The sequence below is a fragment of the Cygnus olor genome, chromosome 7, assembly GCF_009769625.2.
Source record: "Cygnus olor isolate bCygOlo1 chromosome 7, bCygOlo1.pri.v2, whole genome shotgun sequence".
In the NCBI taxonomy this organism is placed as follows: Eukaryota; Metazoa; Chordata; class Aves; order Anseriformes; family Anatidae; genus Cygnus; species Cygnus olor.
This window is the reverse complement of record NC_049175.1, coordinates 1,704,531-1,728,665: the sequence shown is the minus strand read 5'-3', so window position 1 is coordinate 1,728,665 and position 24,135 is coordinate 1,704,531. Positions and strand designations below refer to the sequence as shown.

The 24,135-nt window shown below is 39.7% G+C and overlaps 1 long non-coding RNA gene across 1 annotated transcript in view; it reads right to left on the bottom strand.

The window, feature by feature from the left end:
- Positions 1–636: 636 nt before the first annotated feature.
- The window catches only part of LOC121073405, a 140,063-nt gene continuing 116,564 nt past the window's right edge, over positions 637–24,135 (bottom strand). The window contains exons 2-8 of the long non-coding RNA XR_005821693.1: positions 18,597–18,708; positions 17,645–17,852; positions 16,771–16,873; positions 13,073–13,288; positions 2,859–3,245; positions 1,759–2,405; positions 637–1,256 (exon numbers count right to left, since the gene is read on the bottom strand). This is a non-coding gene — a long non-coding RNA (uncharacterized LOC121073405). The remainder of the gene's footprint in view (positions 1,257–1,758; positions 2,406–2,858; positions 3,246–13,072; positions 13,289–16,770; positions 16,874–17,644; positions 17,853–18,596; positions 18,709–24,135) is intronic.

The following is a 24,135-nucleotide window of genomic DNA, read 5'->3' as shown; positions in this document are numbered from 1 at the left end:
AATCATCCAAGCTTATTGTTTTAACTTCCAGCATTTCATTATTCTACTTAATGGTTTGCACATTGTTTTACACAAGGAGAATATAATTTTATTGTGTGATGTCAAAAAAAATAAAATCCATGTCCCCTTTGCTTCTAAAGAAGATGAGAAGTGATGGGACAGGAGACCTAAACTACAGGGTTGTTTCGCCTATAGACAGGAAAAGCCCAACGTTCCTCAGCGTATGTTTAATCGGGAAGACATGCAATCAAAATATTAGCAACATACACACATCTGAATTAGTCCACCCCTCAAGGCTGGATTGGCAGAAATATAAAGAAACTAGGCTGGCCCAATCTTTCTCCCATCAGAGTCAACTGGAATGCTTGACAGCTTTAACTTAGCCAAGAGAAGGCCCTGATTTAGATCCTATGGCTTCTGCACTGGAGCAGGGTTTGTGGCTGGGGATCAGGGCTTTAAGAGACATCCAGGGGTAAAGTACTAAAAGAAACGGTGCCAGGTGGTCCCTGAAAATTTAGCAGAACTGAAGCTAAAGCTTGCAGTCTCCTTCTTCCTCCAAGAAACCTCCGTTGGCAGAGCCTGGGCATCAAGAGCCACACAGAAGTATTTTATTTCATGTCTAGGACTGAAGGTACCACTGGCTAGTGAGACAGAAACAACAATGACAGCAGAGTATTCTGATGGATTGTCCGTACAAAGTGGAGATATTTGCCTTTAGCATAAAGAACTCTACTAGGAATTTAAAAACATATTTCAAATTGTTCTTTTGGGTGAAATGCAAAAACTGCTTTTTCACAAGAAATATTTTTAGCTAATACCTCCAACAAAGCATACCTAACGTAAAAGAAGCACTATATCTGCAAAACTGTTTAAGGATGGGTACTTCCCAAGTGCCCTCAATTGCTCCTGCTCTACTTGCCTTGGCCTGTTGCGTCATGTTATGCGATATCAAACTGCCATCATATTCCATTTTAGAAGTGATTATGCTTCATTGGTGGGCAAAGTTGCTGCTTGCTGGGTGTTTGTGAGGTTTGATTAATTAGTGCTTATGAAGTGCTTTGAAATGCTTGCATGAATGATGTTACAGAAACACTGAATATTGCCGCTGCTATGCAGGCAGGTACATGATTAAAGATTTGATGTTGCAAGGCGTGGCTGGGCCTTACCTTCTCTTTGGGAAAATATTCTGGTTTCCTTCGCTTTCCCTCTGGCAAGCTAGTTCAGTTTTCCAACCAAACCAAAACACTTCAGTCTTTCTAGGGTAGGGAAAAAAAAATAATAAAAAGATTAGATGAAGGGTATTTCTCAGAACTTGTTGCTCGTCTAGGATACTGCACTTCTAGGTGGTCTGATAAACTTCAAGGGCACCTTGTTGATTAAGCTCGTTCTCAGACTAACTCTATTTTCTTCAGGTCTTTTTTTTTTTTTTTTTAAATCAACTACAGTTCTTTCAATTGCTTTCTCCTGTGGGTATTTTACATAGACACCTCATTGTCTGTTAAAGCATCTTTCTCTCTGATATCCTCTCTTTGGCTGGAGAGACCCACCTGTCTCCCCCAATCTCTCCTGTCCAGAGGGAGCTGTTACACACTATCCCCCTCCATCACTTCTGACTGTGAACCTGACAGCTTCCATCTGCTCTGGGAATTACAGCTCCCCACAGGCGATTCACTCTTGGCCAAAGAAAGAAACTGCAGGACTGGGCCCACAGCTGGCCTTGAAAAGCCAAAGCTGAAGATAATTATTGCACAGACTTACCCATTTAAAGATTTCTTCAGCTTACTCACTGCTGCCATGCTGGTCTGTAGCCATTACCACACTGTTGTGGCCCTTCAAGAGCATGATGCTTCACAAGGTAAGTGACAGGATTCCTCTGCTTGTGCTCAATGCCCAGTGCCATATGAGAGGTCTTAAGGCATCCAAGACATCTGTATGGGAATAGCAGGTATGACGCAGGACCTAAAGCAGATTGACACTCCACCAGGGCGGCAAATGGATGCCAAACAGGCTATGCTGTAATAGCTAAAACAACACTAGATGCCAATGATGAAGCAACCAAGTTCTTTCCACACTGCTTAACTTCCCTGATTTTGGTCATTATTGAGGGCCCTTGAGAGGATCAGTTGTATTGATCTTCTGTGCTGATCACAGACTTCACATCCTTTTTGTGTTGGGCACGTTAGTCTAACAGACTATGATCACTTGCTGCTATCTTTGATTCCAGTCACAGCACAGAGGCTCAGGTTTCACTATTCCTGCTTGTTTTACTCCTCTCACGTCCTGCACCCAATAACTTCTTTTGGTGCTGTTATCTTTCATAGTAACTTCAGGGTTAAGTTCATACACACCTGCCTGCATACAGTAGCTTCTGGGTTTTAGGTTCTTTGTGTTTGGTTTCCCAATAGCTGTGAAGAAAAAAAATAAAATCATTTTTGCTCCAGGCTTCGGAAGGCATACTTTCTTAGACTCTGAGTACATGTCACTATCTAAACTATAGAAGTATTTAGCATTTATGAGGTTCAAACCAAACAGGACAACCCCCCTTCTTATCTCTCTAACATTGCCACCTTTTGTTTGGCTGCCTTTAAGACAGATGCCATCTTCCTATTCTGTTTTATATTTAAAGGGACATAAATCTTATTATGCAGAAGTTTTTAAATGCACTGAAGTATTCAAAATCCTAAATGAGAGGTATCAGGACCCTCTCACTTGGTCCCAGTGAGTGAGGTATGTCATATTTCGAAGCCTGTGCCTTCCATTTTCTGATCACTGTTCTTGTCTGTGCATCTTCCAGAAACTAGGTTAGCAATCTACTGCGGCCACAAAGTTTCTTTCATTAGAAACAAGTCTGTTCTGACCTTTTCCAGGGCTGGGCTGGGATTTCATGAGGCGTTTCTTGTCAATCACTATATTCTTTACACAGCTTTCACTGTTCCATGTATGCTTTCAACTGGGTATTCATGCCTGGCCTGTAGATACATTTCCTGGCACATCTCAGGCATGTCTCTATCCCCAGGTGTCAAATATGTATCCATTGCATGATCTCAGCACTTAAATCTCCTGGGATTACCGTTCAGTTCCATTTAAAACAAGATCCATCCAGTTCCTCATTCACTTCCTAGTGGGGCTGGACACAAGCTCCTGTGGCACTTACTCCTTGCTCTCTTGCGGGCTATTGGTTGCAAATCACTTTACAGCCCTTCACACACCCTGCTGTTCTTTTGGACTGCTTTAAGAAGCTCCATCTGAAAGAGCAAAGACAGTAATTTTTTGCCTCCCTCTGCATCTTTGCACCAGAGTTGTTTCTATCCCCCTTTCTCAAGCACCCCCACATCAGTGCTTCAGATGCTCTGCAAGCATGTAGTACTTCAGAGACTTGTGCTCCACTTTCAATCTTCTTCTTTAAAGGCCTGTATTTCCTAAACTTTGAGCATTCTCACAAGATAACGTTTACAGTAGTATTTCCTTACAGGACTGTGCCAGGTATATGCATTACATTAAAAAGTACTGAACATCCTACACATGCTTTGGCTGGGGCATTTCCACACTGCTCTCAGTAGTCAAGGAATGACCAACGTAACAGATCCATAGCTCACTTAAAGTTTGTCTCCATTCAGCCTAATGTTTTGTCTCTAGCACCCATCCAGAAGTCATCATAGTTAAGTATCATAACCTTTAATTGCCTATTATTTGACACCTCTTTCCCACAATCAAGACGTCTTCAGCTACAACACTGGTGGCTAGAGGCCCAGTATTCAGGTAACATTAAATATCCTGATTTCAGAGCTGACACTGATAGGCATTTGTGCTCATCAATACCTGCTAGAAGGTGTGGCACTGGTGGTCAGGCAGCTGAATAGCTCTTCCTCTTCAGCAAGCCACAGTAATTAAATCCCTGATTTCCTGCTCAAGTCTTTAACCAACTATTCCATCATGACAGGATACATCCACAGAAAATAATCCATGTAAAAAAGATATATGGGAGTTGACGGAATGAAGATGTATACCCAGCCCAAGCCAGGTGATTACTCCTACTCTGCCAATTAAAATCACACAGCCATTTTGCTAGTTTAACAGTAAGTATCTATTTTGCATTCAGCTCTTTGTTTCTGAGCAGATGTGTTCATTCTTACTTTTTAAACTATGTCACCTTTCCTTCAACGTGGGCTTAGGTTAATAAACCGTACATCAAGCACTGCTTAAAAGCTGGCTTTGCAGGATGATAACTGATGAGGGAATTGCTTTTAATTACTGTACAAGTGAGTAGATAAAAATCACAGCCCTAATCACAGTTCCAGAAACTGACAGCAGCAAAGTCTCACATTTCAAATGTGGATTATTTTTTCTTTCAGCGTTCAGCTACAGAAGGCAAATGTTAGTGGTTGGATCATCTTCTGTAAGCAAGCCAAAGTTATGTGTAACATTTTTGGATGCTAATAGGACACAGTTCTGGCAGAACAGAAATAAGGGTAATGTTAAAGATTAGTGCAAGCTTGGAAAGGAAGAGAAGTGCATTTTCTCAATCCAGATTTTCAGAAGAACAATCACCTCACCTACATCTGCTGCTAGAACTTTTAAAGTCCAAGGACAGCGAAAACAAACAACTTACTTACACAGCTATCAAGTCAGAGAGAGCATGAGGCTTCCCAGATTGCCTTCAAAACCAGCAGCATTTGGCCCATTACCATCTACACCAGGCTAATGTATTTTTAATAGTTCACCTCCTAAAGAGATACTGCAGGCCATGAGATGCAAATTAGCCAGCCAGAATTGACTGAGTTTGTGCTATGGGAAATTTCAGGGGAGGATGAAATGAATGAATGTAGGATTACCAACTGAGTTTGGTGCTCTGGTGAGAGGAGAAAAATGTGCTCATGAAGCCCAGTAAAACTTTCTTTTTCTGGTTTATTAGGTGTTTGCAAAAAAGTCTCAGTTGCAAAGTACGACATGTTCTTTTTCTGAAGACTCATCTACAGCACAGAGGCTCTGATAAATCAGCTGCTTGCTTTCTTAGCCAACTATGCAGTGTATGGGAAGCTGAGGCTTGTATTATGACTTTGTTAAAACATTAGATGTTGCATGAAAGCTGCCATGTGAACTCCATTTTGAATGTATTTCAATGCAGGTTTTTACAATAGGAAAATAAACACTTAGCAGCTCAGGAAACCAGAATCTAAAATACTGTAGACATGGATTTGTTTATTTGTTGCTTTCCTGCTATAGATCAGCCTGTCAGGAGACCTCCTTCATGTAAATATTTAAAATCTACAACAAAACAATTCTGATAGAAAAAAAAATAAACTCTGAAAAGAAGAGAAGAAAAGGAGGATGCAGACTTATTTATCAAAAAACCAACACAGATGTGTCTCTCTTTGAATCTATCAAGTGTATTCTTTGATGAAAAGGGGAAATATTCTGATTGTAAAGGTGTTATATGTAGTGAACGACACTTAGCTCCTTGAAACCACATGTTCTATAGATTCAAAGTTATCCTATTCCTTTTTTTTTTTTTAATGGAGCAATAATTTTAGCTCTCAAAAGTCCACATGAAAAACTGAAAATCCAGGATTTGAGAACCAGAGAAGTTCAGAATAGTAGTCATCTGGAAGTCTCCTCTTTTCATGTCGGTAAAGTATAATGTTACTTCATGCTATTTGGCTGCAAATGTAAATTACACCTTTTTTCAGTTGTTAGGACAGGATAGAAAACCACATAATTCTAATGAGTCATAAATGTTTCACCATTTTTTTCTTCATTTAATTCATATGGTGCCAACACCTGTGAAAACAATCAGCATCATAGCTGTGTGCTCTACTTAAATTTGCTTTAGGGTATGCTTGAGTAAAAGCTTTTATATCTCATTTCTCTACATTATTAACAACACGATGCCCTGAATCATTCTATAATTTAAGTATGCTCATTTCATTCTCAGCTATTTTATTAGGACTAGAAAAGATGCTCAAAGACTCTGACAGTCTTAAAACAGACACACACACATATACCCATGCTTGATTCTTACTGTAACAAAATACCTATAACAAGATCTTTACATTATTTTTTATGTGCTTTGGCAGTTTTGCACCTTGAATTACGAATCTAAACTGTTAGTACAAGAGCCATACTACAAAGCTTTCTCCCAAAAGACTTCACAACCATTGCTCTAAGGTGAGTTAATTTCATGAGAGCAACATCTGCACTGAACTGAACTTTAAGCTGTTGCCAAAGGAAAACACATCTTGTTTTCCAATGGGAACAGAGCAGTGGTTGGAAGCCCAGTTCTGGAGTCACTAGATGGTGCCAGAGAGGGATACACATTGGTAACACCTCAGTTTTGCTTTAGTTGTAACTAGGCAATGGGGTGGCAATGTTAATTTGTAGTAGAAGCACACCAGCTAAAGGTAGGGCTTTCATGAATACCAGGGAATGAGATTTACAGATACACGCTAGTGTCCAAAGAATCAGTGTAGTGACTGGAGGGGACAAAAAAGAGCCTCAATCCTATTGACTTTCAGTGGACATCAGCTCTGACCATCTTGAGAATTCTTGCTAACTCCCCCTGGCATCTATGTAGCCTTAAATGACTACAAACTGCGCAATTTGCAAAGGACTTTTACCTACAATTTTATAATAAACATAAGGTAAGGAGGTACAGAGCTCTCCCCTGCATTACAACTAGATTGTGACTCCAACTTCCTCTATAAAATTCCCCATCTAAAACCATATAACATAAGAAAAATACATGAGTGAGCATAGTGCATTAAGCTGGAAGGTGCAGAGACCAGGGTCTGTCCCAAAGAGATCTTTTCCCAAAACTTGTCCAGAAAGTACATTCCAGTGTTAAATAGTTTATTACACATAACCATCCAGGGCCAATTTGTGATCAGGAAACAGGCCAAAGCTCAGCTGATAAATGCTTCAAGCAAACTGTTTGCAGTTGTGATTCACTGTAATAACTTCCACTGTAATCCAGAGGTGGAAACATACTCTGAGCAGCTTAAATGAACCAACTCAAATACCGAGAGCAGTACAGCCTTCAGCAGGATTTTGGGTGAGGACTCACTGTCACAGCTTAACAACTTATGTCAACCAAGCTAGCTAGTTTAAAGCTTGTGAATAGCAGGCTTCTCCCTACACTGTAGCTTGGTCCTGCCTGCACAGACGCAGACAATGAGGGAGGAGCTCCCTACTATGTCTAAAGAACTTCAACGCTGACTTTGTGGTGACTAAAAATAAGTGGTCTGATAGCCATTTCAGATGTAGTCATTCCAGTAATCTGTACATTTTTACATAGAGTGTCACATTAAATAAAAAAAGAAAAGTCACAGTCAGTTCCTTGTTGTGTAAGAACTTGTGATTTAACACCAATGCCCCTAGTGGGAGCTTATGCAGAAGATATCAACAAGCACTAGGTGACTGGATGAACTTGCTTTTTTCCTTGCTTCCCCTCAGGCTTTTTCTTAAGGGGTCTTCCACACACATCAGACTTAGGGGGGAGTGGAGAGGAAGCATGGAAACCAGTCCTACTCACAAAACATCTCAGTCTTTAGACACACAAATGGATATATTTATTTACAGCAGTATGCTCCAGATTCAGTGCCAAAATGGAACACACAGCGATGTGACTAGGTTGTACAAAATTTCATCCAATCCTATCTCTACATATTCCAATGCCTTCCATTTACAGGGACCAAAAAAATCCTATATCTTCCAATTTCACCTCTTTCTAATTTTATTCCTCTTAGTCTACCAGATTTCACCTTGAAAGCCCAAACGAAAACCCATGTGATTTAGACAGAAATGATCTTGACCTTTATAGGAAAGAGGCTGTCCTTGCAGAATTCATTCTAATGGACTCGCGTAGCAGGACTGTGCTTGCTTTACATTGTTTAATTCTCAGTTGTTTATTCAGTAGAAGGTCTGTTTGATTTGAATTGCTGCTACGATTACTAAAAATATATTTAAAAAAAAAAAATCACTAAAATAATTCTCTACATTCTTGAAGACAATCAGGTTTCCTGACCAATACAGTACCCATAAGAAGGGAGCATTTTCCATGGTGTCATATATTAACTCTTAACTTTGAAATGGAACATGAAGGGAACATTTACACTTGCTATAGCTTCATTTAATTAAATGAATTAATTAAAATGCAAAAGCTCTCTGAAGTTAGGGGGTGCTGAAGCAAAGAACAGAAGAGAGTGATCTCTACCCTTCTGAATACGATTTCTGTTATTGAAATACTCATGTAAAAATTCACTTTTTACTTATGGGGAAAATCATTTTCCTGACCGTAAGCTGCAAATCTGTCTTAGTTTCAATTCTTCCACTGTGAAGGCAGCTTCTGTACTAAGAACTTTAGGACAGTCTTGAAACATTATTAATGAGAACTTACTGTACACTTCATATTTGATGTAGGCGCACTCTGCCTCCTAATGGAAGTTGCATGTGTTTTTTTCCCCAAGTATGCACTAGTAAGTAATGACCCATCAGCAAGCACTGACTGATTACAATTGATCATATGGCCATCTACAGCAGCAAAAAATTAGAGTAATCTCTCAAGAGAATAATCAGAGAACAATTTTCCAGGGTCACTACTAGCAAAGAAGCTTGCTGAAGAAGAAAACAGACTCAAGCTTCACCTTGGATTTTCTTTTCTCTCCTGGATTTCATTTTATACACAAGGTTTAGATTTGTTTTTAAAAAGTTTTACAAGACAGACTGAAATGTTAAGGGGATTAAGGAATGGGAGACAGAGTCTTTCACCTCCAAACCTTCAGTTCAAATCCGGCTTGGGTTAGTAACGAACAAGAAGTATTTACCATTGCTGTTCAGTGTCTATGCAAAACGGATTGGTGGTTCTGGCTCACATCCCAGCAATAAATGTGCATGCCACAACTGGCAACTCCGTTGCCATTCTCAGCAGACAGAGCCAAGAATTAAATGAAGCATGGGAAGCAGAGTTACACCTCTCCTCCACTACAGGCCAGGGTGGAGGCACATTGGCAGAAGCCACCTTCTCTGCTGCTGCCTGAGCAGGGCTGTGCCATGGATGAGCACCAAGACATCAGTATTACAGACTGTCAAACTAGCACCTTTTTTAGGCAGTTAAAAATAATAATAAAAAAAAAATCAGATGCTGTTTAGTGTGGGGTTGAATGGTGACCCAGAATGGGTCACATTCTTCCTTATGCTAAAGTGTAGATTAACCTGCCATTGTAAAGAAAGTGAAACGATGTAAACGCAATATATTCCCAACTACATAAGGCTTCTTTGTCCTGCCAGAGGCATGGCTATAGGGCAGAAAAAGTCAGGGCCTTTTTCTTCCCAGCAATCACATAACAAATCATTTCTCAGGCTAGGAGACTTTGACTCATTGACACCACGAGCCACTAGACCAGGAAGTTTGTTTTTCCTTTTACTATAAACTTAGAGTAATTCTACTGAAATAAATGGAGTCAACCGCCCACACAGAGAAGCATAAAAGGGAGCAGAACATGCCCCATTCTTTATATGGCTGATACTGGAATGAAAAAGTGACTGGTACTGTTAACACCAGAATTATAATATGCCACTGCACTGCTGTTCTGAGGTCATCAGCACTATCAACAGGAAGGGCACCAAATATCCTTACACATCTAGAGCAAGCAAGGAATGCAACCTAGGTCTTTAGCTCTTTAGCCTTGAAGTGATTTTATCATTGAACAATGCTGAATAAAAAATACATGACATTTATTCTAAAAATAGCAAAATGGGTCAAGAGAATAATGATTTCAATCTATGCAGTTAGGTGATGCTCTTTTATATTTCATAGGGTATTCACTGTGGACCCTAAAATTTCCATGGGTTTCAACACTTTATTTATCCATATTTTATTACCACTGTAAACATAATTATCACAGCATCTTCATGCTGAAAATGATAGATAGATTTTGTTACTGGCTTGTCAAGATGCTTGTGTTCACTGTATTCAGCCATCACACCAACCCAAAGACTGATGACTGTGCTTGCCTATTAATAAAAGTCTATTACAGTACATTGATGCTACTCCTCTCAAACAATATTAATGCAAGCCCAGCGGCAAGAGGCATATTTTTAACTTGCAACAACACAATGAGGTCTATTTCATTACAATGATTAACCCTTCTACAATTTATTCAGACTGTCCATTCTTTGCCATAAAGAACAATCACAAAGTCTTTTCACTTGCTATTTTTCTTGTAAAAAGGTGTTGATCATCTGGCTCAAGTTTTCAAAAGCAATTGGTGATTTTCAGTACCTACACTTGAGGCTGATTAAACTGCAACAATATAAAGTGCAGATGATCTTATGAAATGCTGAGTAGCTACCTTGTGAAAACAAAAATATCACAGGTTAACAACTCAGAAACAGAAAGATCTCAAACCAGTCATTGATTGTGAAAATCTTGTCTGTTAAAGCTCAATTGTCAGCAGGCAACGCATGAAAGATATTTCTCCAAATAATAGAAGATAGCAAAGTAAAAATAAATAAAAAAAATACCTTAAACATGCCCAAACTTCTAAAAGCAATATGCTGGTGGCAGTGCAATCTTTCAAGATATGCTCTTCTAGGATAAGCTTTTTGCCTTCTGTCACTAGAGTTTTAGCCTGATTCAATGACGTTCAAACTAAAATGTGATGGTCCTGCTAAAGAAGCCAAATTATTAACAGTTAAGATACGCTTGATATGGGAGGAAAACAAACAAACAAAACTAGCCTGCAAGTGAGATACAAAACAAACGAATAAAAGGCATTGATCTTCTAATGCCAACCATCTTATTTTTTAAGCCCTTGAATAAGGGAATAATAACAGAAACTGCACATAGTGACTTAATCATATTTTTAAAAGACCACCCCAGAAAATGACAAATCTTCTGACTCTGTCCAGCAAAACATGGACAAAGCATGTAACTTTAAGCATGGAAGTGATACCTTTTAGTTTTCTTTGATGAAGACACTCACCTCTTAGCAATTAAGCAAGAACTTAATTGTTTCACTGTGTCAACATCCTTATAAAAACCTACAATGTAACATAAAAATCAGTTATTTCATTTGAAAAATAACTCATATTTTCCAGGAAATCTAGGTTCAGCAATCACAACGTGAATTACTGTGCTTAAATTCTCAGCTTGCATAAATCACTGGTACTCCACTGACTTTAACTGTGCCTACAACCCATTGAAGATATGGCCTTGGGACCCCAAACATTGCTGTTAGTCCTAACAGCTCTCAAAGACTGACGACTTGGAGCTGAATCAGAAAGGTCATGCTGGATTTAGTGGTAATGGTTTAAGAGGTTACCTCTCCCATCTGTCTGCAGCAGTGCCTCTCCAGAAGCTGAAACAGAACCATTAGAAAGCAACGTGGTTCAGCCCTCATCTATACAGCTCACAGCCAGTATTTTTAACTGCCAATGCTCTGCGAACTATGACAGCTGATAAACTGGCAGTTGCTTGCATATGTTGCCTCTGCTAGTAGGGTGAAAGCCCCTGGTAAAGTGGCAGGGTAGGTATTAATGGCAGCAACCCCTTCCTCCACCCCAACAAAAATCCATCACACTTCTTTGCCAAAGCTCTGATCTGGTCAAAGGGGAACTATACTCTGAAAGAAGCAACTCCATTTAACTTCTTTTGGGGGAACGGAGAGAGACGATTTTGTACGTTTCATGAGGCAGTGAATGGGAAAGAAATAGTGTATATACAGTACCCCTTGTAATTTTAATTCACATTGCCCCTTCTCAGTGAATAAATCTTGTTAAACTTATCCTCTCGAAGACCATCTGGATGAAAACCATTCCGGAAACATCACCATTGGTACAAGAACTTAAATCTCACCATAAATCTGAGCATGTCGAAGCCAAGCATGCATGCCTTAAAGAAACTCTGCAGCTGTGACTTGCTCAGTTACAGACATCTATGTGCAAATGGTGCCTCCCAAGAAACACATTGCTGTGTTTCAGTAACTCTTAAAAACAAATGAAAGCAAGCTCAAGGATTTTCTCATTTTCAGATGGCTTTGACCTTTTTTATGTAAAGGAAATGAAATCCTTTAATAAAATCCACATAAAATTTACTAGCTTGTTGGAACAGTACTGTCTCAAATGATCTCCACCCTTGTCCTTATCTTTCTCTGATTACTTCTCCCTCTCTTCCAAAGTACATGTGCTAATGTGGCAAGCTATGCTCACAATTGGAAATCATGATTACTTTGCTCTGTAATCTGATTGCCTGTATAGTTAGACACCTGCCTTCCTGGCAAATTTCTTTATGGTAACAGGGTATGAGCAGGTTGGCCTTTTAAATGCCAGATACAGTCAAAACAGCTTTGATCTAAGCTCAGTGAGAACACTGCTCTTATCCAACAGCAGATACTCTCCCCTTTCTCCGTCCCTAAACCTAGTATAATTGTTTTTATTGAAAAGGATTACATATTTAATTCACCAATTTCGAAAAATAGCAAAGCATAATGTAAAACTTACAAGTCAATCCATTCAGCAAGTGAAAAGTAAAAATAAAAATAAAAAAGGAACTAAGAGCTAATGCAGGCTCAATATTTTGACCAAAAAAATTACGGGGATAAACGCAAATTTGGTGAAACTAAAGGTACTGCAAATTTGCTTCATTTTCACTCACTCATTTCCCTAGAGAAAACAAAATCTAAAATCTTTGAAAAGGGACTGAAATGATGTTTGGTATTTTTAAAAAGAGATTTCTAAAAAATTCAAATGGAGCTTGTTTGGAAATATTTTTGGAGTTAAAAAAAAAAACACTTAAGTAAATCACAAGAACAGCGTTTCATTTTCATTAGAAGATTTTTGACTGAAATAAATTCGTTCAGTTTTCAGAGTTCTGAAAAAAATTCACCTCAGATCAACTCAAAATTACAGTAATATATACGTATTTATTTTTAGAACTGCCAGACAACTTAACCAGCTACTTTTGCATAACAAAAGAAACTTATAAGCCTAGGAATTGATTTATTGATGTGCTACCAAAATTAGAAGAAACAAGTTTCATTGCCTCAAGCAATGAGGTATTTGAGATATATCAACATACTGCAGCTGATGAACTTTCTCCAATAGCTGTGAAGGTTTCCTGATGTTTCAGCTAAGGTCACTGGACCTCATTCCTGAATTAAGTACAGGTGATCCTGGTTTATTTTTGCAAATTTCAATTCTGTAAGGCTGAAAATCACCACAGCAAAGTGTTTTATCTGCCCTCACAACAGCAGACGTGACACTGGTTTGCTAATGCAGGTTTTTGCTTGATCATCTACAGAAGAGAAGAGATCAATTACCCTCAGCAGTAATAGATGCTACCCGGAACTGCAAAGACTGCCCTGGTAGCTCACTGTGATTGCAAAGTAATCCATTCCTTCCCTACAAGGGCAGAGATACTTGCTACAAACTATCAGCCTCCCACCAGAGAAACAATCTTGTCTGGATCACAGAAAATGGGCTACAGCATATGATTGTTTAAAAACTTTAGAATGAACTAGTCATATCCCCTGTGAAGGCAACAGTTGCTAGCTCAGCATGAAAGACGATCCACAATGTTTTGTTGTCATGCAAGGTGTACTGTTTCTTCTTTTTAAAGCCATATCCCATGCTGGGCGCTAATTCCTCCCACATGACTTTCTACACCAAACTGGGGAGCTAAGGAAGGGGGTACTGTTTTAAGTCTGTCTACACAGTCAACAGATGGAGACACGTGGGCTGAACTGCCCTCTGGAGGTGCACATCGCTTTCCCGACATCAACAGGGGAGCCTCGGGCGATCAGATACTTATGTTCCTCAGTTATGTGCTTGAAGTCAGACCGCTTGAATCCAGGAGCAACTGTGCTTCTCCTGTCCTAAACTGGTCTGTACCATAGCTACATGTTACAAAACAAATGGCATATACTAATAGTTTTGGTGGAAGTGGTAACAGCTAGTATAAAGTTGGTACTTTGGTCTAAACCTGAGATACTATTATCGCAGAAATCCTGGTGGTTTGGTATGTCTTTTAACTTCACTCCTCAAGTATGCAGTGCTGCAAAACTGGACAGATTGTGTGAGATTACTTGTACTTTTCAGCGAAGCTTCAACCAGGGTTAGCCACTACTGGAAGCAAGATAGCAAATTTGCCAGGCCAATTTGCTCCTATACAGTAAATCAGTTGTTCCTATGGTAAGTAATGTATATATATATATATATATTTTATTTTTTTTTTTAATGCATGGTACAAGGAAAGAATGACTCAAGCTGAATTCACAGGTGAAGTTCAGATGAGTTCAGATCTATTCAAGCCCCTCTCAATATTCCCACATGCTTGACTCAAGTCCAAACATTTAATTGTCAGCTCTAAACAAAAACTACCAATGAAAAAGCAGAGGAGGGGATTGTGAACTCTCCTTTCCAGCACTAAGGACTTGAGCACTTTTTTTTTTTTATAATCTGTCATTTGTACTTTTTCATACTAAAGGTGACAGTCTAATTCACGTATGACCAACACCCATAAATCATGTTGGGGGGGAGGAAATATTCATAAATCCATATCAAACAGCACCCAAATTATGACAAATGACATGGCAGTCATAAAATTGCACAAGCACAACTCACCAAGTCATTAATTTCATGGCCGTGGAAAATAAACAGACACATTTTTTTCTCAGCCCTAATAAATTTTAAAAAACTCAAAGAATGGTCCATCTGCTTCGAATAATTTTTAATTTCCTATTCTGTCTCGTTCCCATTAGCTATTCCACTGAGATATTTGCTCAATTCTTTCATTTGCCTCCTCCCATCTGTATTCAATTACTCTATTCCCAAATAGAGTTAGTTTTTCTTTCTCCTAAGCACAGTACAAAATATCCCCACCTGTACCTTAAAGCAAACGTTATGTGTGTTTTATTATCTGTTAGACTCTATGAGTCATTCTAACTCGATTGCCTGTGCTGAAAGACTTGGAGGGCAATCTGATTTTGATGTTTTCTGGCTTTGGTGAAAAACACCTGCCTGATTCTCATAGCTAATCTATTAACTTGGTAAATGCCTCAACAGATGTTCTAGAATCAGCTAGGGATCAGGGTCTGTCCTCGTGACAGCGTCCGCTTGTAAGCTTGAAATATTCAAATGTTCAGAGATCAGAGGCCAATGATGTGTTTTGGGTACAAGCTTTCACTAAATCATATTTTTTCAGTCAGTCCCTGGAGTGCAATCCACATACAATAAGTGGCTGGAGCATTCTGACTGAGCAGGCCAACAATACAGGCCTCCTTGAACTTTGAAGGGACATGAATTTCAAGGCAGGATTGGCTTCTTTTATTGAAAAATTGAACAAATTTTTGACTGCGCTGCAGTAGTTCCCTTTTAAGCTACATGTTTTTTTCCAGTTCCTTTCCTTTCTTCCTAATGAAACCCATTAAGAAAGTATAAACCTTGGCTTTGAGACCTGCCTTTCCAAGGATAACTTAATGTCTCTGAGGAACCTTTTCTAAGCTGTCGTCCTCTGTTTGGGTCAACACCGCTCTGCATGATTCACTCACTGTGTGCCTGATTCTCCACCTTGTTACACTGATTTTAAGCCAGGGTTGCTCCACTGACTCTAAGCCGTTCCACTGTATAATAGCCCCCCAGGCTCCACAGACTGGCTGGGATGACTGGAACAGACCAATCCCTTGAGAAGGCTTTATTCCTCCCGTAGGAAGGGTGGGATAGATGCATGACATCAGAGTCAAGCCCACGTGAATTCCCATTTTGCAGGTCAAAGCAGTTTTCTATCCAGCTAGTACCACCAGAGAAAAGCAATGAGAAAAAGGCTCAGTACAAGGCCACTGCTTCCCCCTCTGCTTTCAGAAATGGTCCCTTCTCAGTCAAAGCTGGACCTGAGAGCTGAAAGCATTTATTAGTTTTGCAAGCTTTTGTACCATCTCGATTCTTGTAAGAAATGCTCAGGCTTGTTACAAAATGCCTTAGAATATTCAGTTTGAAATGGCTGCAACTTTCACTGCAAAAGTTTTCTCAATGAGATCATGTGAAATGCAGAACAATTAGATACCAGGACATCTTTCTCTGACCTTCATTCACCACTTGATACTGGTCACTTCACTTACCCTCTGTTTACCTCCACTTCTTCATTTGCTAAATGGTCTTTATTAATGCAAACTTATTTCAGTGTTTTAAAGCTTAATTAGTTAATGTTTGTAAAGTGTTTTGAGATCAATACAGTATTATTACTAATGTATTCAAAATCTCATCTCTGATGCTATTTGCTCTTGGATGCTTGACAAGAAGGCTTTCACTGCTCCACATCTTCAACAATCCTCAGAAGCAGCTCTGCTGTTAGAGCTCTCATATGAGCGATCAGCAGATGGAGTTGGAGGAGTGAGAAGGGAAATGACTGATTCATATGGTTATTGCTATTACACATTCTGCTTTCTAAAAGACAAAATAGAAAACATGGGGGGGGGTGTTAATAACAATTACTTAAGCATTTAAAGGAAGACACTGAAAGCACAAAATTGCCTATGTGGGGTATCTGAAATTGTTGTTATTCTCAAAAGCATCTCTGGAGGTACAGCCATCTTGTTAGACTTCAAGTCTGACAGGCACTGGAGAAAGGGTCTAAATGTAAGAAGAAGGTTTCTTAGAGAAGAAAGGATCACTTGAAACTGAGTTCTCATCTGAGGGGCTAGGGCAAGGACCTTCATTAATAAGGAAAAGGAGATTTTTTTCTGTCTGTAAACAGGTGTGGAAGAAGTTACTATAGCTCACCTAGGAGGAATGGTTTCTTCCTTCATTTTACAGGGTGTATCTCTGCTGAAATGCATATCGACTCCTCTTCTGTCTCAGAGAGATTCAAAAATGGAACCAGTTACTGGAAAGATGCAATAACAAAGTTTGATTTTAAAGCATAATCTCTGCAAAATCCTCTTTATAAATTAGGCAAATGTGTATACTAACTCATCACTTCCTATTTTGATATTTTCAAACTGGTATATTTTTTATATATATATATATATATATGTATGTATGTATGTATGTATGTATATAATCATATTGAAATACTTCTGACTCAAGTGAGGACTTGACCTGAAGAACTATCTATGGAGAATGCTTGCAAGAGAGAATCTCTGGATCAGGAGAGCTAACAAAACCAATTAACCAATTTTAAGCTACATGTCCATGTTCACATAGAAAATCTGACACCAGAGACAGAAGTGATACAATCAGTGCATGTTCCACAGGAACAGGACGTAGCAAACATCAACCTTCTTTTTTTTTTAATTAGCCTGTGCAACCTGCGGTGATCTCTGGACTCTAAACATTTGCATGCCTACAGCCCTCTTCTGCAAAGACTAGGTTTCAGTTGAGGCCTCTCTCTTATATAGAATATTTTAAGATCTTCTTGCCTGTATTCTGTACGTTTTTTCTTTAGCAAACACTTGGAAGAAAGCTATCTTCCAGAGCAAGTCAAGGAATAGAACATATTTTTCATATCAGATGCAGCTCCATTGACACAAGCTCTGTTTCATTCGTAGATCCTTTGGTACAAAAAGGGATACACAATTTATAAGCCAGTAATAATTAAACGAGATGTTATTATAGATGTCCACAGCAGAGGGTGCTAAGATTAAAGAGAACTGACCATAGAGTTAAGATCTGGGGCAATGGGAGCAGATTCACAGCAAGCAGTAGATGGAAGGTGGTTCATTAGCAGAGTAATGAAGGCATCAGTTGATTCTTCATTAATCCTATCTCTGTTGCTTTTTTCCTGAAATTCAGGCTTTTCATAAGAAAGGAGGTACAACATCCACAGCAGAAAAGTGACCCTTGATTTCTTGCATCAGTGTTTTCTGAAATATTGGATTTAGTGCACATATAAATAATATAATAATAAAATAATAATAATATAAAAACAAAACAAATCAAAACAAATAACCAGACAATCTATGTTCTCCTGTACTCTGCCTTTTTTCCCCCGATAAGTCATAATCGGTCAGTCTCAAGAAGATACGTTTATCTCAAGCCAAAAGCAGCCTTATGTAAGAGAAGAACATTCAGAAATACGTCTGCCAGTGAAACCGGCTGTTACTTCAGTGAAAACGAGGTATATGACTGATAGCTTAGACTCCATTGTGTTTCAGTGAAAGCACATCCTTGAATTTAGAGAAATGTAATGACATTATTACATCGAGCTTGTTATTTGAAAACAAACAAACTGCTCCCAAAATATTCTGCTACTGGAGACATGTTTGGCTTCATCTCTTCAGAGATGACTGAACATGTCATTAAGTTCTCCCTCCCCATACTTGCCTACTCACCACTTTTCACAGACTTAAGTTTGATTGTGGGGCAGTGTGAAGCAAAAAGAAAGGAAGAGGCAGGACACCAACGGCTCGAATATATGTGCCTGAGGATCTGGAAAGCTTATAAATTTGAAAAGGGATTACCAGGTCTTTGGCTAGTGATTGAAGCTAAACTCAGAGCAGGAGCAAGTGAAAATTTCTACCCTTCGATGTATCAGTGTCCTCTATCAGCAGTTCTCAATCTTCCCTACATGAAGAAAACCCTTCTCAATTCTATGTTTCTTCACTCACCTCCTCAGAAGACAGACTTCTCTCCCACTGAGCCCAAGAACAGAGTTTGGGGTTCTCTCTGAGACATCTTGGAAGCTGTCGTCCTTGGGATCAGCTCTTGGACCTGTAAGACCTGAACAGAAATCAGACAAAGGTCAGAGGAGTGAACACCTTGTAACTGGTGACAAACTTGTCTGATTCGAAGATGGATCTAAAGAAGTTCATCTGTGAAAGCAAACATGATGTCCACTCCAGATACACATGGCTGTGTGTCAAATTAATAGATTGTTAACCTATGTAACAGTGAAAGTCTAAGAACTGGGACACCAAACTACCTTCCCTGTACTTGATGTGTGTTCCTCCAGGTCAGGGCTCCAGCACGTAAAACCAGCAGAGCAAGAAAAACTTTTACAGATGCTATCCACATATCCACATGCTGGGACTTTTCGCCAACAGTAAGTCCAATGTATCACACAAACAACTGAGGAAAGTAGTTTTATTAAAAATGAAGCAAAACAAAAAGCTTTTTGCAGGAATCAGAAATCCAGAGTGGCTTTCTGCTTACTAGAAGAACTCCAGATTTACACAAGATAGAGCAAAAATAAGACCTGGGGAGAGAAGAGATGGTTCTATGTTTCTGCTTAAAAGCACAGGACACTCACACCAAAAAAAAACGTAGAAAGGAGAGTGCAACTCTCAATACCTAGCAACTCTCAATACCTAGCCTTGGAGGAGAAAGCCCATAGACACCGTGGCTGACAACTTGTTGGGAATTTAGGCTTAGATCATCAGAGCGACTGAGGAGGCTCCACACAGAAATCCATTTGTTTCAATGGAAGCTAGGAGACTTAACAGACATTGGGCTTGTCAGTATTTTGGAGGATCTGGATTTCACCACTTTGGTATAATCTAACACCTTTGTGCCTGATGTCCTAGGTCCAAATTGTATGGCAAGATAAAAGGAATCTGTTTACTGAGGATAACCCAAAAAGAGAAGCACAGGAACGCTCAAGTAGAGCACACAGAAAACAAGTCCTCAAGGCAGATTTCCTGATATGATTGGCATCATAACACTGGGATTCATTTACCCTCTATTCCATTATGTGTCCTCTTTTTCCCCTCCAAATTATCACTCTTCAGTGAATACTCACACTAGTGAAAGTGAAGACAAGTAGTAAATAAAATGTAATGAAACTTGTTTTACATCTCTTTTCATCCCCTCTACGCAGCTCCCTCAACCTTAAAATTGAGAGGAACAGAGACCAGGTTTTCTATGCAGACGATGAAAAGGATATGCATTGAACGTCAATTCTATAGGAAAGAAAAGAAGAGATTGAAAGAAAGAAACCCATAAAAGGAAATGCACCACATTCTTCCACCCTCTACACCAACAAATCCAATTAAACTTGCCAAGACACACACACATGCCGTCAATCATTCCAGAGCCTATCCGCCCTATCAATATTTCAGCAGCATTTCACTCTCTCACTTTTCAGGACTATACACACTCCACACAGCATGCACTCATTGTTCCCCATGCTCCTTCCTTGCCCCTTTTAATCAGTCACAACAAGCTACATCCATTCCTTTCCCGCACCTTATGCTACACTTGGCTAGTTCGTTAGCTGGCACAGCAGAGCTTCCTTGTGCTCCATTGATGGTTTCCACCCCTTTAAAAACAAACAAACAAACAAAAAAACACACAAAACAAAGAAACAGGAAAATGCACGATGCAAAACATGGTTATAAATGGACACGAGGACACTGACACAGAGGAACTGTGTCCATGCTTATAAACAGATATGTTTGGGGGAAATACTTATTTCCTATTCTGGTAGCGTCAAAAGCTGCCTCATTTTAAAGAGCACAAGGAAAATAGACTTAAGGCTTTAGAAAATATCCAGTAATCCAAAAGTTCTCTGGAGGCCTTGTGTACCTGACACAGGCATCCTCAAAGCCTGCCCAAGACACAGTACCATTATCAAAATACCTTCAGTAATTTGGACTCCTGTTCCTACGTAGGTTGTAGGGTTCTGGCTTCACAACAGAACTAAATCTCCCTAATGGGAAAAGGGAGACAAGGTGGCTTTTTCATTCTGCGCAGGACTCAGGGTGCTTGCAGAGCCACCCCTGAGTCACAGACATACACAGTAATTCATTTTCAAAGATGAGGCTTACTTTGGAAGCACTGGAAAGATTACAGCCGTATCTTGTGCCAGTACAACAGGTCTGTCAGGTTTCTCTTCAAATTCTCTCGATGTCACCAAGGGAAAAGTATAGAAATCTAATCTGATGGAGGATTTAACTGACTCTACTGGGCTGCCTTTACTGACATTACAAGCAGTAACCTGAAGTGGCTCCAGAACACTGACAGGGGTTTCAAGCAGGTGGTAGCTATTCCAACGGAGCCATCTATTGATACGAATTTTACCCTCTTCCAGCATTCTCATGTCCTGAGCCACTCCAGTGCTGAGTGGGTTCCCAGCTTGAAGATGAGCTCCTACTCCATCCCTGTGATGTTTTTCTTTTTCTCTGAAAGGCCTTAAGAGCTCACATTGCAGCCTAATATCCATACAAGATGGCTGGAATGCACAAATAAAACTGCATAAAAACACACACTGATGACCACTATGGATGCTGGCATGAACACCAGGCAAAAGAAACGAGTTGTGCATTTATTCTGATTCTGAATAGATATGAATAGGTTCTAGTATCAGTCCATATTCTACCTCAAACCCAAACAGGAACTGAAAAAAAAAAAAAAGCTTTTCCAAAGAAGATTTTTAACTTTATGAAATCGCAGCCACCTGCTGAGCTCCAATTTATGAGTCCAGAAGTGTTCTTCAGCTTTCAAAGTTCCCCAGAGTTTTGTCAATAAGACCGGCCTCAATGTTTTGAAAAAGAACATCTCTGGATGTGCTGTCCAGAAACTGTTTCTTCTCTGAACCTCTTAGTATTTTCCACTTTCTTACCTCTTCAAGGAACCTCTCTGCACAAGGCAGAAATCCAAACTTTGAGGCTGCAGAGCATAAGGAGGAGAAAAAGAGGAAAGCAGTATTTCTCTTCTGGGCAATAACCTGTCCTGGAAATAATTAGTATTTACTCCCATTTCTAACAGGGTTAGCTGCCAAACAAATACAAGCGCTGCTTACTGCGAATATCCCAGCTAGGATGAACCAAAGCAAAAAGGAACCTCTGCATTAGTCACAACCAAAACTGGCCATGGAGCACCTGTAAAATATTGACTGCAATATGATCTGCTTCCTAAATTTGGTGAGCAATGTATATTTTCCTCATAAATTAGGAAATCACTTTATGACTGAAGAGAAGTCACAATTGTGCAGGCACGCAGTCTGAGTGCCAGCTCACTTATCCCTGGTAACATGAACCCAACTGATTTGGGGATTGCCTGGAGGCCTTCAGGGCACAAGCAAATGCAGCATCAAATGACTCCACCACAGTTTTTCTGCAGAAATAGGTTTGACACAGAACAATGACGTGAGTCACTCTGTCAATGGGTTTATGTGCAATGTTTGTGGGCAAGTGCAAAGAATTGCTGAAGAGCATTCAAAAGTGTAGCTGGCAAGGTGCTGACATGTGATTCTAATAAGGAAATTGCAGTTTTTCTCAGACATGCTTTTGGTAAGGGTTCATTTGATGGAATTTCTTCAGAGCACTGCATCTTGTGCACTTCTCATCTTAGAAACCAATAGGCAAAGCCCCTAGGGTGTGATTAATTAAAATAGCTACCACATGTTTATCTCTGTTTATCTGGTGGTAGAAACCATGTGCATGCACGCAGAGCAATTCTGACTGTCATTTATAACCAGGTCACTTGCTTTCTATTGCACTAGTGATGTTAAGAGGTAAAGTCACAGCTCAAAGGAGTAAAGCTCCCTCTGTTTGTCCTGGAAAGGTACACGAGCATGGAAGCACTCAGCAGGACAGACCTGGCCTCGCAGAAAACTTGCATTCTGATATTTGCTACAGTGTCTGCTCATAGGTGCGTGGAGAGAGATAAGTAACAAAAAACGTGTGCTTACAACCAGCATCCTGAACAAGGAGCCAACTGAGCTTGCCCACAGGGAATTCAGTAAAGAGTGTCTTCTGACTTTCCATTCCTGTTCGTAATTTAGGAAGATATCTTCCCAGACCTTGACTTCAGTATCTTCCATTTAAAACTCAGAGCCTTGAGTATGAAGCTTGGGCTTGGAATCCCATTTTTCAGAAATGAAGGATGGTTGCAGTCTTTTCAAACACTTTCTAGAAAAAGTATGTACTCACTCCCTTTTAATCCAATAGTCCAGGTTTTAGGTCCCACTTCGAATTTGAGTTCTGAGAAAGCTTATTGGTGTTAGTCCAGTGAAAAGTCACATGAAGACTTAATCTGTGAGTCTGGGTGGGCTTAGATACAAGCAAGGCCTGGAACCAGTCGGCAATCTCAATGCCAAGCAGCTCTTTTGGTGCTTTTGACAACATTAGAGTCAGCATTTTCAGGGCCAGGTGGCAGCCAAATGTTTTTTTGAGAATCTCAACAGTTCACTTAGACCACATAGTAGAATTGCCTTGTCCTTTCATTTCACCATCCCCAATGACCTTAAGAAGCTACCATTCTCTCCACACCTCTATTACTTCCTTGTGCACTCATCTTGTAACAGGTTTGCTGCACCATAGCTATTTTGAAGCTGTGAGCTCAATTGGCATCGCTACCAGGTACATGCTTAATGTACTTCTTGGTAGGAGGAGGGAAGGGTCCATCCCCTCATGCAGATTTATTCTTTTTTTTTTCCTGCTCCCTGTCACACCACTCACTACCTGAACCACTATCCTCCCTCATACGGTTTATAGCAGTCAGAATATGAGCAACACTTGCATGTCTTACGGGGAAGCCACCAGCTTCCCCTTACTGCTAATGGTCTTTGAACTAATGGAGCAGTGTATTCCTCCCCCAATTATTAAATCAAATTGGAACTGATTTCTGACACAATATCTGGACAAGCTGCAATTTATTGAATGAACCATTCTCTCTATCCCTTACATTTTCTGCCACTGTTGCAATTCAGGTGCAGTTAGCTGAGTGTTTCCTGATAAATCATGATGGCTGCTTTATCAGCTTTTGTTTTCTTAAGTCACTTACCCCTGAGCAAACTGTTCCAAATTTGTGGGCACCAGCTGCGATGTGGGGAAACAACTCAACGTTCTTCTGAAGCTCAACATTGGAGAAATGTGAAAACATGTTCCTTTGTGCTATAAGAGCCATCCCTGGAAATGCTGTGTTTCGCTGCTATCAGCCTAAGAACAGATAGCATGCTTTTAGAAATGAAGTGAAACAGCAAAATTGGATTAAAAGATTCTTGGTGTTAAAAGGTTTGGACACATTGAGTCCACTAGAAAAACAGAAGCTTGATAAGATTGCTTAGGTTAGTAGGATGAGGCTTTGCAGCCAGACTTTGAAGGCATTCTAGTACCAGGTGTTTGGATGATGGATTTTTCATAATCTGGAGATTTATAGGATCTAGGATTCATATTTGCAGAAGACAGTAATTTCAGACTTGAATCT